Raw genomic sequence first — 16228 nt, 5'->3', positions numbered from 1 at the left:
GTATACATGAGTTTGATAAGAGAAACTGTGTTCTTGACAATCCTGAAATGAATATGTGGTTGTATTGATGCTTTCAGATCCTAATTTATCATTTGTGTTCAACTACTAAATAGAATTCTTTATATGTTTTTTTTCCTTACCACACTACTAGTTAAATTGGTTCTAAACCCCTACATGTACCCAGTGAAATGTCAGGTCTCAGGTGATACACAGAGATGAAACAAATCCTCCTACATAAGTTGTACCTGTTAATCTGCAGTCTTTTCTACATCTGTTTACAGTGCTGAATTTAAAAAGCTTGTCTGAGAGTATAGACAATAGGGGGCAGAGAGCTGAAATTACAAACTGCAGAGTTCAGTGAGGAGGGCTTTGAGAGCTGATTGGAGTGAAGAGACGCACCATTTTCACACATCTCACAGAAAGAGAGCTGAGGCTGTTAATCTGCTGGAGCTCCCTTCCCTGTCACCATTTTTCTCTTTTTTGCCATCAGGAAAACTTGTCAGAAGTGACTCATGCTAACAGCAGAGGAGCGAAGCAGCAGAAACAAATGACACTTACTGCTCTGAATTAGGACAAGTACACACTATAGAGGGATATGCTTTGTCCATATTTCATGTCTGAGGTTTACAACCACTTTAATTCTCCATTATTGGAGATACATATAGTAGCACCCAGTTTGATTAGCCCTACACTGAATCTGTTGTAGGTCTTCAGAAATACCTTAATTACTACATTAAATGGTACAGTTAACAGGACACAGGCACTCACCTATCATCATCTGTGTGGTATCCAAATACCACTTACTTGAGTTCAGCATGAAAACAGGGTATCTGTGTACACTGTCAGGTGCACTTTCCACAGCACACTGTGATTGCAATAAACATTACCAACTCAGCTCGATGGATGAAAGATGAGATTTCACATCATTCAATAAAATGTCACAATTTGTAGATGCACTCTACTATTCTGAGAAATTAACAATACAATAATGATCTGTAATTAAATTTAGATATATCCTTAGTTACAATTATCAAAATTGCATGTGCAAACTGACGTATTCATTGGTCACAAACAGAGTTGGATACAACATCTTACAACTACTGCATATTCTTAGCAAAATTTGCTAATTCCTTCAGCCATACATAGGAGGAAAACCCGCCTTGCCCTAGGTTGCTTCCATTTAAAAACCATTGGGAGTCATTCATGACTATTTGGATGCTTTGTGCTAAATCCAGTTGTAATTGCCCATGCACAAAGCAGTAAAAATGTGATGTTTTGTCCTCTACCTCAAGTGCTCTCTGCAAGATATACATGTATCCTGCAAATGTACCACAGCTTTTAAGGTCTATATAAAGGGCAAGGGTATGATAAACATCAATAAACATTAATAGCACTGATACAAGTCATGGCCAACTTCTTTTGGAACATTTCTCTGCTCTCATGCTTCATAGCAGTGTGTTGCTTGATTCTGCATAGTATCATAATGATGTGAAGAACTAGCACTGGCCTGAAACACAATGCTGTCTGCCATGAATAACTCTTACAAAAAAAGTTGCCTTTTTTCATCACAGATACACACCATTAAGCATATAATTAAATGTGAGCAAGAAATAGAAATCTGACCCCGAAGGAATAACCAGTTTTATGTCTATTGTTTCCTTGTTCACTGCTACGAGAAATATAAAAAAAAGGGCAATATCCTTCCTTAACAGATTAATTCAAAGCACGTCAGGTCTGAAAGCAAGCACTATCTGTAACAACACAAGCTGCCTTTATGCTATGCAGGTAATTACAGGCTCAGGTCAAGGCTTCTAGACCATATTGATTTCACTGCTGTTCCAACAAGGCCCCTCAAGCACTGGCTGGATCTGCTCATGGAGGGACAGCCTTAAAGGTCCTGTGACGCCAAGAATATTCTAGTTCTATCATTGCCAGTAATAAGACCCCGATGACCACTCAGCCTTGTCATTTGTTGCCCGCAGCAATTAGAACAGATTGAGCATTCATACTGTGGGTGACTTCATCTGCCTGCTCTATTCACACATCCTGACCACCTGAAATATAATCACTGCTGCGGAAAGCACATACACATTACATGTAAGCAATAAATAATATCACAATATTATACCAACTAATAAATAATACCGATTATGAGTACTTTTGGACAGAATAGCAGAACACAAAGTTATCCACATATTGGTCACCCAATCCAATCGATTCCAACACATTTGTGTAACTATTTTAACAAAAATATCTGCACCAGACAGGCAACTAAGTGATCTATGTAGGTTTGAAAATCTCTATTCCATTCCATACTATCTAATTTATTTGGGTTCAGCTTTACCGAAATTTCTTTTCAGTTGTGAGTAGCTGATGGGAGACTGAATCCCATGTCCATTTCTTATATCTCTTGGAGACGCTGTTGGTGAGATATTCCCACCAAAATGATTATTTCATTGAAACCACTGCAGCCATTACAAAGCCAAATTATAGTGTTGCAATCCTACATGGGTTCCCTAAAATGTTCACTAAACAAGTAGTTTGGTGTCCAGCTGCAAATGGATGACATGTACAGTATGTTGTAGCTTTCTGGCAAGGGTTGGAGGTAAAAAGTAATTTCTAAAGTTCTAAAGAAAGCCAAGTATTTTAAACCATCAGAGTACACCTAAAAATGATATATGTACTATGGGTGGAGTTGTTCTTTAAGAAAAAACAAGCAGGCACCTCACACTCAAACTATTAAGGGAACTCAGCGAACATTCACCACTCAATGAATGTCCATCTCAGGGAAAATAGGCCCTTATTAAAGAAGATCTCAGTATATTTGCTTAATGAAAAATTAACTTGCAATTTGTGAGCTCTGCAAACTTCAAATCTACAGCAATATAGCTTTATCTTTGTTAAAACAATCTCAGGCAATCTAAATAAATGACAGATCCTCTAATGTTTTAATATGGCTTTAATACTGCACATCAGATAGGTCAGTCACCCAGTACTCTGTATAATTATATTGACGCCAACTCTGGGCTAGTGAAGAAATGCTCAAGAGGAAATGTATTTTCTTCTCTCAGCAGACAACAGTTATTTTTTATTTTACTTTCAACTCGATACAAGGATACAGCATTCTACCTGGATCAGATTAGTCACACCACCAGCAATAGTCTCTTGTTTTCATGAGGTTTACTTGTTATGGCTAGAGACAAGCAGGTTATTGCAACCACATGCTGTGCCACACAAACATATTCATTTATGCAGCACAGGCCTGATCAAATGTGAATTAAAGCTGCACAGGTCATAATTACTGCAATATTTTATTTTCACAAATATGAGGGAGCAAGCACACCCTAGAGCATACAACACAAACCTAATATTCTGTCTCATTAAGAATAATAAGCCCCCTAAAGCAACTATAAACCAAAACTAAGGATTTTGGGGAAATGAAAACTTTTGTTAAAGCTGAACTCCAGGTATTCAACTACTTTGTAAAGTGCAGAGGATTAATGGGGGTTAAGTCCTCCGAGGTGCATGCCACCCTGTGGACTTATCTCTTCATTTACAGTTTTCACTTTTTCTGAGTGCCAGAAAACTAACTATCTCTATGTTTTCAGTGCTCCGATGTTGGATCTTCTGGTCTCAACTCTTAAGGCTGAAGAGTTGCATACAGCCACTGTGCTCTCCCCTTCTGCTCAACGGCAGAGCACTTAGTATTAAGTGAACTCATTTATAGAATACAAAGGCTTCTGGGAATGATCAGTGGAGGGGATGGCCTGGGCAGACTTTAGTTATACTTTATATGTTATACTTTTTCCTTAGGGTACCCAGAAAAAGGACCTTGCTTATCCTACCTAAAAAAAACCAGAGCTTAGAATTATGTATTGAATCCCACAGGAGATCAAAGGCATGCAGCACTTGGCCCATGTCCGATCTATGGCTGCATTGTTCAATAAAAGTACATCTTATTTTCTGTTTCTTCAGGCTGTCAGATCCATCACAGGCAGAAGCCCAATTTATGGGTGTTCCTATGAGGAAGCTACAGCTAGCATTGTAGCCACTAGGGATGGGCTGTATGTTGGAGTCGAATGTTAGCTCAACTCAAACAATCGGCGAACACACGAATGGCAAGGGCATTTGGCGGGATCCCCCCTTGTTACGTCATCACACTAAGAACTGTCATCACTGTGCAGCTGTCAGATAGCCAGGAGCCAACATCGAGAGCAGAGCTTTTTGTTTTTTTTCAGGTCGGCGGTGGTGGCGGGCATTGTGATTGACGTTGGATCTACTTCGGGGGACCTTTTTTAAAATTTTTGTTTTTAATAAAGGACTTGTCAAAGACTATCTCCTGTCATTTTTACACTACACTTTTTTTTTGTGAATGGGTAGCGGTAGCATGTACCCCATACTCATTCACATGGGGGGGTCAAGATCTGGGGACCCCCTTGTTAAATGGGGCCCCCCTCCTGCAGACCCCCACAACCACCGGCCATGGTTGTGGGGAAGAGACCTTTGTCCCTATCAACATGGGGAGAAGGTGCTTTGGGGAGAACCCCCCCTGCTCCAGACTCCCACCCCCCATGTTGAAGGCATGTGGCCAGGTATGGTTTGCTCGTTCCCCCCCCCTTTGATGACCTGCTGGGCTGCATGCTCAGATAAGAGTCTAGTATGGCCTTGGGGGGGGGACCCCCATGCCATTTTTCTTTACATTTTGGCATGGGGATTCCCCTCAAAATTTATACCAGACCCGAAGGGCTTGGTATGGATGGGGAGGGACCTCACAAATTTTTTTCATATAATTGCCAGACAATGCCGGCAATTCTTTTTACATTCAGCTGTCAGAGGGGAACCCTGCTGACAGCTGAAACAATAAAGAATGTGTTTAGTAGCTGTGCGCTATCTTACGGCATACTCAGATGTGGTAAGATACTGCTTAGTGAAATGTCCACTATGTTCGAAATTTGAGCTTTCGTTATGTTCAAATGTTCGAACCGAACAGGGGGGTGTTCGGTCCATTACTAGTAGCCACTACCCCCTCTCCTTGGCTCAGCCTTAACATCCCTGGATCATGCCTGTTCTGCAGTACATGATCGCCAAAAAAGGTTACATTACTAATGCTGAAAATCTTACTCTCCTCCATATATGCATTGAAGTGTCAAACTCACCTCCATCCCTATACTGCTGTCATAAATCTCTGGATCCTCTGTGAGCGCTGTCTATCATGCCCCCTTCTCCACTGTGTGCCTGTCACTCACATCTAATTATACATTGGTCTTCTACTAAGCAGTGTGGTCGTACAGCAGTGGGGAAGAGGGGGGCACTGTTGACCATGCTAGCTCAGCATTCTTAGCACTTGTCACCTGGATGACAGGAGGAACAGGAGATGTTTCTATTTAGAATTTTTTTAAGTCATTTTCTTTCAGTTATCATTTATCACTTTTAAAGTTCTAAAGTGGACTGTTCCCTGCCTTTCACTCATGGTGCCTAGACAAAGGTGAGAGAACCATATTCTTTGGAGAGATCTTGCGGTATGTGGAGTACCTCAAATCTCACAAGCAGAATTGAACTCTGTTTTCTTGCAAGACTAAGGGTACTTAAGGTAATTCCCCTAAGGTAAGGTAAGTATTCTATCTAAATTAGGTCCTTACATTATTTTAATCTTTTAAACTTTCATGCTATTTTGTATGAGTAGGGCCACCCTGATATATATTCAACAGACCATGCTTTTTACCTCAAGGCTGCTTTAAGTTTGCACAGGACAAAGCTCCCTATATACTTTAATGCCAAACACAAGCTTGTCCTGTATCTTAGCACAGATTATCCAAGTAACTGTGAATTAAAGGTTGAAATTCTTTATGACTAAAAGTACACAGGACAAATTCTGTAGAAAATGATCCAGAAAATTTATCCAGAAGATTTACAGTGTGTAGAAACATCAACATGGATCTGCATGCATCTGTAGTAGGTCCTGGTGCATTCAATAAACAGAGAAAGAGCTGCATGGTTAAGTCATTAAAGAAATGTGCATGTACTCTAAATGTGGTGTTTAAAGTTCAATAATGAATAGCAATCTACTAAAAGTATTGACTTGAATAAAAATACTTTAAACTTAAAACCAAACTCCAGCCAGTTTTGAACAGATTGGATTAGGGATAGACCAGGTACAAAAACTGATGGAAAATCTTTCCAGTGGAGACACGGAATGCAACAAAACACATTTATTTTTGGTTGGAGTTAGGCTTTAAAGCTTATTTTTTTTTCTTTTAATACAGAATCTGGGCAGCCTGACAGCAAGTGTTTTTATGAAACTCCGTTTTCTGTTGTGATTTTTGAGAATACATTACTTGGAAGTACATGCAGCTTGTTTTAAAGCTCTTTTACTGCTTATTAAAAATATGTATACACTTTCCATAGACTGGGCACAAGTGTACTTTAGGTATGCTGCATGGATTAGGTTGACAGCTCACACTTACTCTTTATCATGTATGTGTGGGGTATTTCATGTGTCTGAAGGGCGAAAAAAAAAAAAAGAAAAAAAAGAAAATTAAGTGGGCCCACTCTCAATTCAATTCAATTTCACCCTACAAGATGCCAAATGAGAAACAGCACATCAAGTCTACTGCAGCAAACTGATGCCTACCTATCAGATAGTTGTACATTCTGAGCAAAGTTGTAAAAGAAAAGTATTGTTGAGGCAACTTCTCTTCAAATTATATTTTTTAGACTAAGCACATTTTTCTTCTGCTTTATTCTACAAACATCTTTGTGATATATGACCAAATTAGTACATAGTTGGAGAGAGGAACAAATGTGGACACTTTTCAAACATGCACAGGGAGGTGACAATGGAGCTCAGAGAGGAAAGACCTGTCTGCTAGTCTTAGTCGGGACCGTGCTGTCTGCAGTCAGGGAGTGAGTCTTTGCTGTTGAATTCATCGCTTGATCATGCATAAGAAAGTCATTTCAAATATCTTGTCAAATGAAAAGGATGGGCCACCAAGTACAGAATTTGGGAAAAGAACATTCTGGATTCTTACATTACTGTGGTATTTGAGCAAAAATAGAGGGAACAAGAGATCTATGAACCAGTAAAAGGGGTCCAAATTCAAAAACATTCTTACTAAATGCTAGAAGTGTTTCATATGAGTGACCTCCACTATAGAGTTAAACCAGACTTCAGCGGTTCCTCTGAATTGCACATATATGCTGCTGTGCATCAATTAAAAAATGAAATCCAATGCCAAAGCAAGCCAGGTCACCCGTTTCCCAGTGCAGATCCTATTGCACCTTCTTGTGCTAGTTCTGGCCAATGCCCCCCTGTGTCGTTATTTTCAGAAACTGTGCAAATTATCAAATGCCAGGCAAAGCCTAGATAGCCAAAGCATAATCAATCATTCCCAATCTAAAGGTCAATGAGAAAGATGCAAAGGCATCTCTAGGGCACCCCAAAATTCCTTCTAGAAATTGAGCGATTGGTAAAGTAAAAAGCAAGGTGAGCACAAGTTGCACAGTCAGATTTACAACCTTAAATATGAATCATTCTCATTGTTTAACAAGCCCTTTAAGGCCCAAATAAAGAGAACGTAGATAGTGAAGCACTTCCCAAGGGCTCCATCATATGATCAACACTCTAATCTGCTGCAAGCACGAGGAAAGGCATGCTTCTAAAGCAAAGGATGGAGGGAGTTAACATACTGAGGTATAAAAACAAATGTGTGTATCTAACTTCTCCCACTACATTCATTCACACCTTACACATAGTGAGATCTGTGGTCACAGGCACCATAAAAGCGACATAAAAGGGGAATATAAGTAATATGTAACACTGCTAGTTATCTGCACTGTGTAAAATTGGTCAAACCCACCTTGGTACTTTGGTTATTTGAATGAAGAATGAGTTTAATTGTAATGCATTTAGTGAATAAACATTTTCACTTTTCAAATCCAAAGCAGCTTCAAAGTATATTTAATACAAAAAACTATTTTAGTGTTTCTGCCAATGTACCATTTAGTATAATCAAGGTGCAACCAAGAAGCTACCAGCATCATGACAGAAACTACAATAAAAGGAAATTATAGTGAGCCTTCAGGCTGCACACTATTTGAGGGATGCCCATGTTGTATTATACATATATACTTAGGAATATCAAGATAACAGGGACAGACACATTACACGACAACGTCTATTTACACAACTGCAGTTTACTTTTCTAGCTTTTACGTGTGACAGGTTTCCTTTAAGAAATGCACAGATACAGTATGCAGTCACCATAGCTTGATTTTAACTTTCCTGACTTCTAAACAACTGAAACAAAGACATGACTTTTGACTGCTGTGGCTACTTTAAAAAGAGTGCCCTTTACTTTACCAAATAATGGAAAATGTCTTTAGTGTGCATATTTAGTCCATGTAACATACAATAAATCAAATGTGTGGTTTGATTTTAAAGCTCTAAGTAACATTAGATTCATAGAAAACCAAAAGAACTACAACTAAAGCCTTAATAAACAACTGCAAGCTAACAAGCCATGTTTTATTTGACCCTCAGCGGACAATTGTGATTTATGATAACGCTCCTTCACTGTCCAATCTGTAGGCGAAGGACAAGAGGATGACACCACTGTATTCTTTAACTGTGACCGATAAACTGGCTGTGACCGATAAACCAGTGTCACCCTCCTTGCTCTGCAGTGTAACAGAGGCATGTGAATTGTAAAATGACCACAAAAAAAACTACAAACATTTTGTCAGCTCAAGCTGTTCACATAAAGGTATTTCAACTGTGTGTTTATCTTATTGGCTAAAGTTCAGCTTTCAACGTTTTAACTGAATCTATCCTTGTAAATAATTGCAATTAATACTAGATGCTTAACTTTTATGTTAAACGCTGTATAGGTTTAAAGTTTATAAGTATACACACAAACAATGTAATAATACAATTAAAATTTAAATTTCTCTTTCTATATATATACTGTACATTACTGTATACCATCTCATCGCAATTCAAATTTCCTTTGTTTTGTTGCTGTTATCCAGGTCTGAGCAAATTAAATTGTTAAAGTCACACATCTGTGTGAGTCATTGTAATTAAATTACATATGAAGTCATATCCTTGCCTTGTCACCAAATGTAACATAAAAATATATTAAATTAGACTGTTTTACTGCATTCTGTTGAGAAAATACAATAAGACACACATGAAACTGAAAGAGATGTTAACGCTCTCGCCACCAATGTATTCAGGGCACACAGGAAAAGGTTAAACACAAAGGGATGAGAAATCCTAATGGAACCTTTGAAGGTGAGACAAGGTGATGACTAGTGATAAGGAAAGGCGCCACATTGCTTACATCTCCTAGCAACAAGCAATCAACACTTAGATAGGAATCAAAAGACTCCAATGCAAGGTGTACAGCCTTCATTTACTTCCTGGTTCAGAGTAGCTTGTAAACTTTTACAAGCATTGTTCTGACTGGTTTACAGCTAAAAACATCCTCATAATACCTGTGTAAGGGATAAAAATGTTGTGTGGTCCACCGCAGAGGTAGAGAACTCTCGTCTGAAGAAATAAGGTTACTTAAAGTACTATACATTGACAGTTATACCACCTCCCTTCTGTGCAAATGTAGGAATCATTATTGCTGGCATACAACAGAAAAACTATAGCCTTTATAATTAAAATAGAGCTAAAAAAATGAGTTTTATATCTAAACCAGGTAAGGGTAAGAACATCTGTCAGGTTTTAAGGATATTTTGCTTCACTTTCTCTCCTAGAGACAAAGTAGGAAGTAGAAAAATCCACCCAATGGCCGGTGTCTCCACTGGGAGATGTTCTCTATCTTTCTAGACCCAGTGACAACTGCAAACTTTAGACTTTCTCTCAGTTTCTTTCCTGGTGATAGCAGTCATCAATAGAGATAATGAAAGTGAATCTCCCCAACAGGAACACAGAATAAAATAAATAAAAACATGATAGAGGTTCTAACTCTTTCCCACTGCGCTCAGTAGTAGAAAAATAGTTTTTGTGGAGTTTTACTTTAACCTCTCTGGCGGTCTAATTATGTCAATATTTTTGAATGTCAAAGCGGTACATTGTTTTGCATGGAAATTTGTTGTTTTATATTGTAGGCCTGTAATTCTGAGGAATAACTCACTTAAATCTGTTCGAACAAGAGTCTAGTAAATATCCCGGGTATGATAAAGTTTGAAACACGAAATCATAACTTATAATAAATAATTATAAAAAATAATAATAGAATAATAATAAATATAATTCAATCATGTAATCAAACCAAAAACACTGAAATTTGAAATAGAGTGCCATGTTCGCACATCACTGAGCTCAGTCGCAGAATTGTCGCTGTCGTCACTTTAAGTGTATGAATTTTCCAACGGATCACTATCGCTCAATTCTGCAAGTGATTATAATTTACTATCGCCGTTTTCTAGCTGGTCTAAAACTGCTTTTGACCTAAAGGGACACTATTTGGATGCCATGGACGTTCTTAAGTTTCTAGACAGAAAGAACAGTAAAAGTGCAGGCAGGGCACTAGACTAAGCACTAGGGACAAAACTGTGGTGAAATGGTTTGATACAGTAATGTAATCCTAACATATTACAATGTATTGTGTGTACAGTATGTCATGTTTTTACTTTTTTGAATCTCCTGCCGGTTCCACCCCCCTGCGTTGCATTGCTCGCATTGAAGACGGATGCTGACATCGGCCGGAGGACACAACGGGAGGACATCGGGGGATCACAGGAGAAGATAATTTACACCACAGTGTAATCCCAAGTGTGGCTCAGGGTTACTGTTTTTGGTATTGAAAATGAACCCTGAACCACACTCAGGATTACCACTAGGAAGGTTAAAAGTTATTTTACACACTGCCCATTTGAAAATGGCCATATCAGTGTGGGCTGAAGTCAAACTCTTAAGCATGGTGTACAGGTTAAGTGCTTTTTTTGTTCAATCAGCAGGCTGAATGGAAAAAAAAACCCCCTCACAGATCCCTGCATCAACACAATTTGTCTGCAGGGACCTCAACCGCTGTGCTAGTTTTCCAGCAGGACCGTTCGACAGAAGCTGGTACCGAAAGTCAGCTGGTTCCTGCTATCAGTACATGTATACCCAGTTTTAGGCTGGCCATACACAAGTCATTCTTAATAGCCAATGACTCAATTTCCCCATCCACACTTTTGATGTGGATGGGGGAATCCCTCTTGCTGTGCCTTTGTATTCTGACAGCTTCAGAACAAATTCATCAGCACCGCTGGTGGCACTGATCAGGAGAAAAATTTCCAATAGCCTGGTTGTACACAAGTCGATCAACAGATCCATGCCCAAACATAGGTTGAAATTCAGCCAGTGCCTGCTGAATCAGTTCAGTGTATGGCTGGCTTTAGTCTACATTTAGGATCTTCCAGTCAGCCTGTCCCTATGGGACAACTCTATATTGGAGCAGCTTTGTACAATTCTTGACACTGACTAATGGCAATCCCACGGTAATATAATCCTCTCAGATATCTATCAGGAGGGAACAATGTACTCCTTTACATAATTTACACATAGGGAAACATGAATTACCCTGCTGTTTCTTCTATAGATTTTTATAACACCACAATGGTCTGGAGACACAATTTAGAGACTCTGATAAGCTCTTCTCTAACTTCCCACTAATAGAAATTTTCAAAGCACAAGGTCACAAATGTTAGTTTCCATTCCCTATACTCAGAATGTACGAGCAAGATATACTGACAGGAAGACTCAATGAACTACCATGGTGCTCCACAGTGCCGTGGTAGTTAATTGAAAACTAGAAGACGACAGCTGTCAGGACTTGTAGTGCATTCATTTACAGAACTCTGTGAATAAATGATTTCATAGGCAGAGCACCGCATGGTCACGCTATTTTCATATCTGACCGATAGTATGGGGGAACTTCTGCGGCTGCGGCATCAGAAGCATGTTACATTAGGAACATGAAACATTAGAAACATGTTACTTGTTCCACCCGAAAAACAGGTGGAACATGTAACATGCTCCCAAAGGTGAAGTTATCCTTTTAGAGTGTTGACCAAATTACACTAGACTATTTTGAAGCCTGTAAAGCCATAACGGTTGTCGAACCTATCTTCTCTTACTGTGGCTCAGTGGAAATTATTAATCAATCAGATCACCCCATATGAAAAAAATTATGCATGGGAGGTGAAAATGTCCCTTCAAATCCCATAAAACTTAGGTCCTATGGTGTAAAGCTGGCTATAGATGGCTAGAATTTAGAACGGAAATTCTTAGGAAATGAATGTTCTAAGAAAGTTAGTTTGTTTTTGAAATCATTAGTGAGTCAAGTCGACGTTCATTTTCGACTGCATTGACGAGAAAATTCGAAGGAAAGCAGGATGGAAACTTTTTCTTGAAAAAATTTCTTACAGTGTACATGGTCTTCCTTCGGTAAACTCTATTCATTTCAAAATCAAATGTTGAAACCAAATGAAATCATTCAAATATTCTGAGTAGAGATGAGCGAAGAAATGAAAAATTCGATTCGACTGATTCGGCGAATTCGTGGACAATATTCGATTCGAGTCGAATAAATTCGCTGTGAATTTAACTTAAAAAAGGGTGTTTCTAGGCTTCAGAGAGACTTAATATTAGTGCAGAACACTGTACCTTTAATTTAAATGCCCTTGGAGTCTGCTGGGGAAGAGAAATAATACTGTCTGTCAGTATGACATGCAGATGAGTGCCGTCGATCTTAGAATCACTGCACACTTCACTCCTTTGGCCAGTCACGGGGCCAAAACCAGTGTTTGGAGCCACAGTGTGGCGGTGGAGGCAGCAGCAATGGGAGGCCATACAGCAACCTATGACAAAATGGAAACCAGCAGGAGCGTGAGGAGACCTGAAAGTGGCACATGGCAGAGTGGGAGCAATGGGAGGCGGTACAGGGACCCAGGTCACACTGTGGGCCCAGCAGCAGCGTGACCAGGCGGTACGGGGGCCCATGGCCGATATGGGGCTTGGTGGCACCTATGGAAGGCCTGTAATCTGCCAGCAACCTATGACAAAATGGACAACCGCAGGAGTGTGAGGAGATTTCAAAGTGGCACATGGCAGAGTGGAAGCAATGGGAGGCCGTACAGGGACCCAGGTCACACTGTGGGCTCAGCAGCAGCGTGACCAGGAGGTACGGGGGCCCATGGTCGATATGGGGCCTGGCGGCACCTATGGAAGGCCGCTAATCTGCCAGCAACCTATGACAAAATGGACAACCGCAGGAGTGTGAGGAGATTTCAAAGAGGTACATGGCAGAGTGGAAGCAATGGGAGGCCGTACAGGGACCCAGGTCACACTGTGGGACCAGCATCAGCGTGAACAGGCGGTACGGGGGCCCATGGCCGATTTGACCTCATTCATCCCATAGTCCTGCCGACTCACGAATAGCGTGGCCTCCTCAAAGGGCCTGAGCAAGCGCAGGTGTCACACATGAGCTGACAATGGCTGACATCTAAGTTACACAGGGAGTACCTTTATCCGCTTTTAACATCAGGAAATCTGTGATGGCCTTTAGCTGTTCGTAAAGGCGGTCTAACATATGTAGGGTTGAATTACACCTTGTTGCAACGTCACAGCATGAGGAGTCGGTACGGGGGCCCATGGCAGATTACATGTCTGGCAGCAGCAATGGGAGGCCCGTAATCTGCCAGCACCCTATGTCAAAAAATTTAACACACCAGCAGTGTGAAGAGACCTGAAAGTGGCACATGGCAGCAGAGTGTGGCGATGGAGACAGCAGCAATGGGAGGCCGTACAGGGACCCATGAGAGACTCTAGACTTGGCAGCAGCATGAGGAGGCGGTATATAGGGGCCCATGGCAGATTAGGGGCCTGGCAGCAGCTATGTGAGGCCCGTAATCTGCCTGCACCCTATGTCAAAAAATTTAACACACCAGCAGTGTGAAGAGACCTGAAAGTGGCACATGGCAGCAGAGTGTGGCGATGGAGACAGCAGCAATGGGAGGCCGTACAGGGACCCATGAGAGACTCTAGACTTGGCAGCAGCATGAGGAGGCGGTTTATAGGGGCCCATGGCAGATTAGGGGCCTGGCAGCAGCTATGTGAGGCCCGTAATCTGCCTGCACCCTATGTCAAAAAATTTAACACACCAGCAGTGTGAAGGAGACCTGAAAGTGGCACATGGCAGCAGAGTGTGGCGATGGAGACAGCAGCAATGGGAGGCCGTACAGGGACCCATGAGAGACTCTGGACTTGGCAGCAGCATGAGGAGGCGGTATATAGGGGCCCATGGCAGATTAGGGGCCTGGCAGCAGCTATGTGAGGCCCGTAATCTGCCTGCACCCTATGTCAAAAAATTTAACACACCAGCAGTGTGAAGAGACCTGAAAGTGGCACATGGCAGCAGAGTGTGGCGATGGAGACAGCAGCAATGGGAGGCCGTACAGGGACCCATGAGAGACTCTAGACTTGGCAGCAGCATGAGGAGGCGGTATATAGGGGCCCATGGCAGATTAGGGGCCTGGCAGCAGCTATGTGAGGCCCGTAATCTGCCTGCACCCTATGTCAAAAAATTTAACACACCAGCAGTGTGAAGAGACCTGAAAGTGGCACATGGCAGCAGAGTGTGGCGATGGAGACAGCAGCAATGGGAGGCCGTACAGGGACCCATGAGAGACTCTAGACTTGGCAGCAGCATGAGGAGGCGGTTTATAGGGGCCCATGGCAGATTAGGGGCCTGGCAGCAGCTATGTGAGGCCCGTAATCTGCCTGCACCCTATGTCAAAAAATTTAACACACCAGCAGTGTGAAGGAGACCTGAAAGTGGCACATGGCAGCAGAGTGTGGCGATGGAGACAGCAGCAATGGGAGGCCGTACAGGGACCCATGAGAGACTCTGGACTTGGCAGCAGCATGAGGAGGCGGTATATAGGGGCCCATGGCAGATTAGGGGCCTGGCAGCAGCTATGTGAGGCCCGTAATCTGCCTGCACCCTATGTCAAAAAATTTAACACACCAGCAGTGTGAAGAGACCTGAAAGTGGCACATGGCAGCAGAGTGTGGCGATGGAGACAGCAGCAATGGGAGGCCGTACAGGGACCCATGAGAGACTCTGGACTTGGCAGCAGCATGAGGAGGCGGTATATAGGGGCCCATGGCAGATTAGGGGCCTGGCAGCAGCTATGTGAGGCCCGTTATCTTGCAGCACCCTATGTCAAAAAATTAAACACACCAGCAGTGTGAAGAGACCTGAAAGTGGCACATGGCAGCAGAGTGTGGCGATGGAGACAGCAGCAATGGGAGGCCGTACAGGGACCCATGAGAGACTCTGGACTTGGCAGCAGCATGAGGAGGCGGTATATAGGGGCCCATGGCAGATTAGGGGCCTGGCAGCAGCTATGTGAGGCCCGTAATCTGCCTGCACCCTATGTCAAAAAATTTAACACACCAGCAGTGTGAAGAGACCTGAAAGTGGCACATGGCAGCAGAGTGTGGCGATGGAGACAGCAGCAATGGGAGGCCGTACAGGGACCCATGAGAGACTCTGGACTTGGCAGCAGCATGAGGAGGCGGTTTATAGGGGCCCATGGCAGATTAGGGGCCTGGCAGCAGCTATGTGAGGCCCGTAATCTGCCTGCACCCTATGTCAAAAAATTTAACACACCAGCAGTGTGAAGGAGACCTGAAAGTGGCACATGGCAGCAGAGTGTGGCGATGGAGACAGCAGCAATGGGAGGCCGTACAGGGACCCATGAGAGACTCTGGACTTGGCAGCAGCATGAGGAGGCGGTATATAGGGGCCCATGGCAGATTAGGGGCCTGGCAGCAGCTATGTGAGGCCCGTAATCTGCCTGCACCCTATGTCAAAAAATTTAACACACCAGCAGTGTGAAGAGACCTGAAAGTGGCACATGGCAGCAGAGTGTGGCGATGGAGACAGCAGCAATGGGAGGCCGTACAGGGACCCATGAGAGACTCTGGACTTGGCAGCAGCATGAGGAGGCGGTATATAGGGGCCCATGGCAGATTAGGGGCCTGGCAGCAGCTATGTGAGGCCCGTTATCTTGCAGCACCCTATGTCAAAAAATTAAACACACCAGCAGTGTGAAGAGACCTGAAAGTGGCACATGGCAGCAGAGTGTGGCGATGGAGACAGCAGCAATGGGAGGCCGTACAGGGACCCATGAGAGACTCTGGACTTGGCAGCAGCATGAGGAG

At 42.4% G+C, this 16228-nt stretch overlaps 1 protein-coding gene and 1 pseudogene across 8 annotated transcripts in view; one reads left to right on the top strand and one right to left on the bottom strand.

Moving 5' to 3' along the window:
• The window catches only part of BCAS3 (BCAS3 microtubule associated cell migration factor), a 1369778-nt gene that overhangs the window by 610953 nt on the left and 742597 nt on the right, over positions 1–16228 (bottom strand). The gene's annotated exons all lie outside the window — the stretch shown is intronic.
• LOC149462626 (chromobox protein homolog 6-like) lies at positions 5522–7613 on the top strand (annotated as a pseudogene).

Source organism: Staurois parvus, unplaced genomic scaffold (genome assembly GCF_062004578.1).
Source record: "Staurois parvus isolate SC_StPar_1 unplaced genomic scaffold, SC_StPar_1.0 ptg000172l, whole genome shotgun sequence".
NCBI classification, from domain to species: domain Eukaryota; kingdom Metazoa; phylum Chordata; class Amphibia; order Anura; family Ranidae; genus Staurois; species Staurois parvus.
Note: the sequence above shows the minus strand (reverse complement) of the source record. Positions and strands in the feature narration are given on the sequence as shown.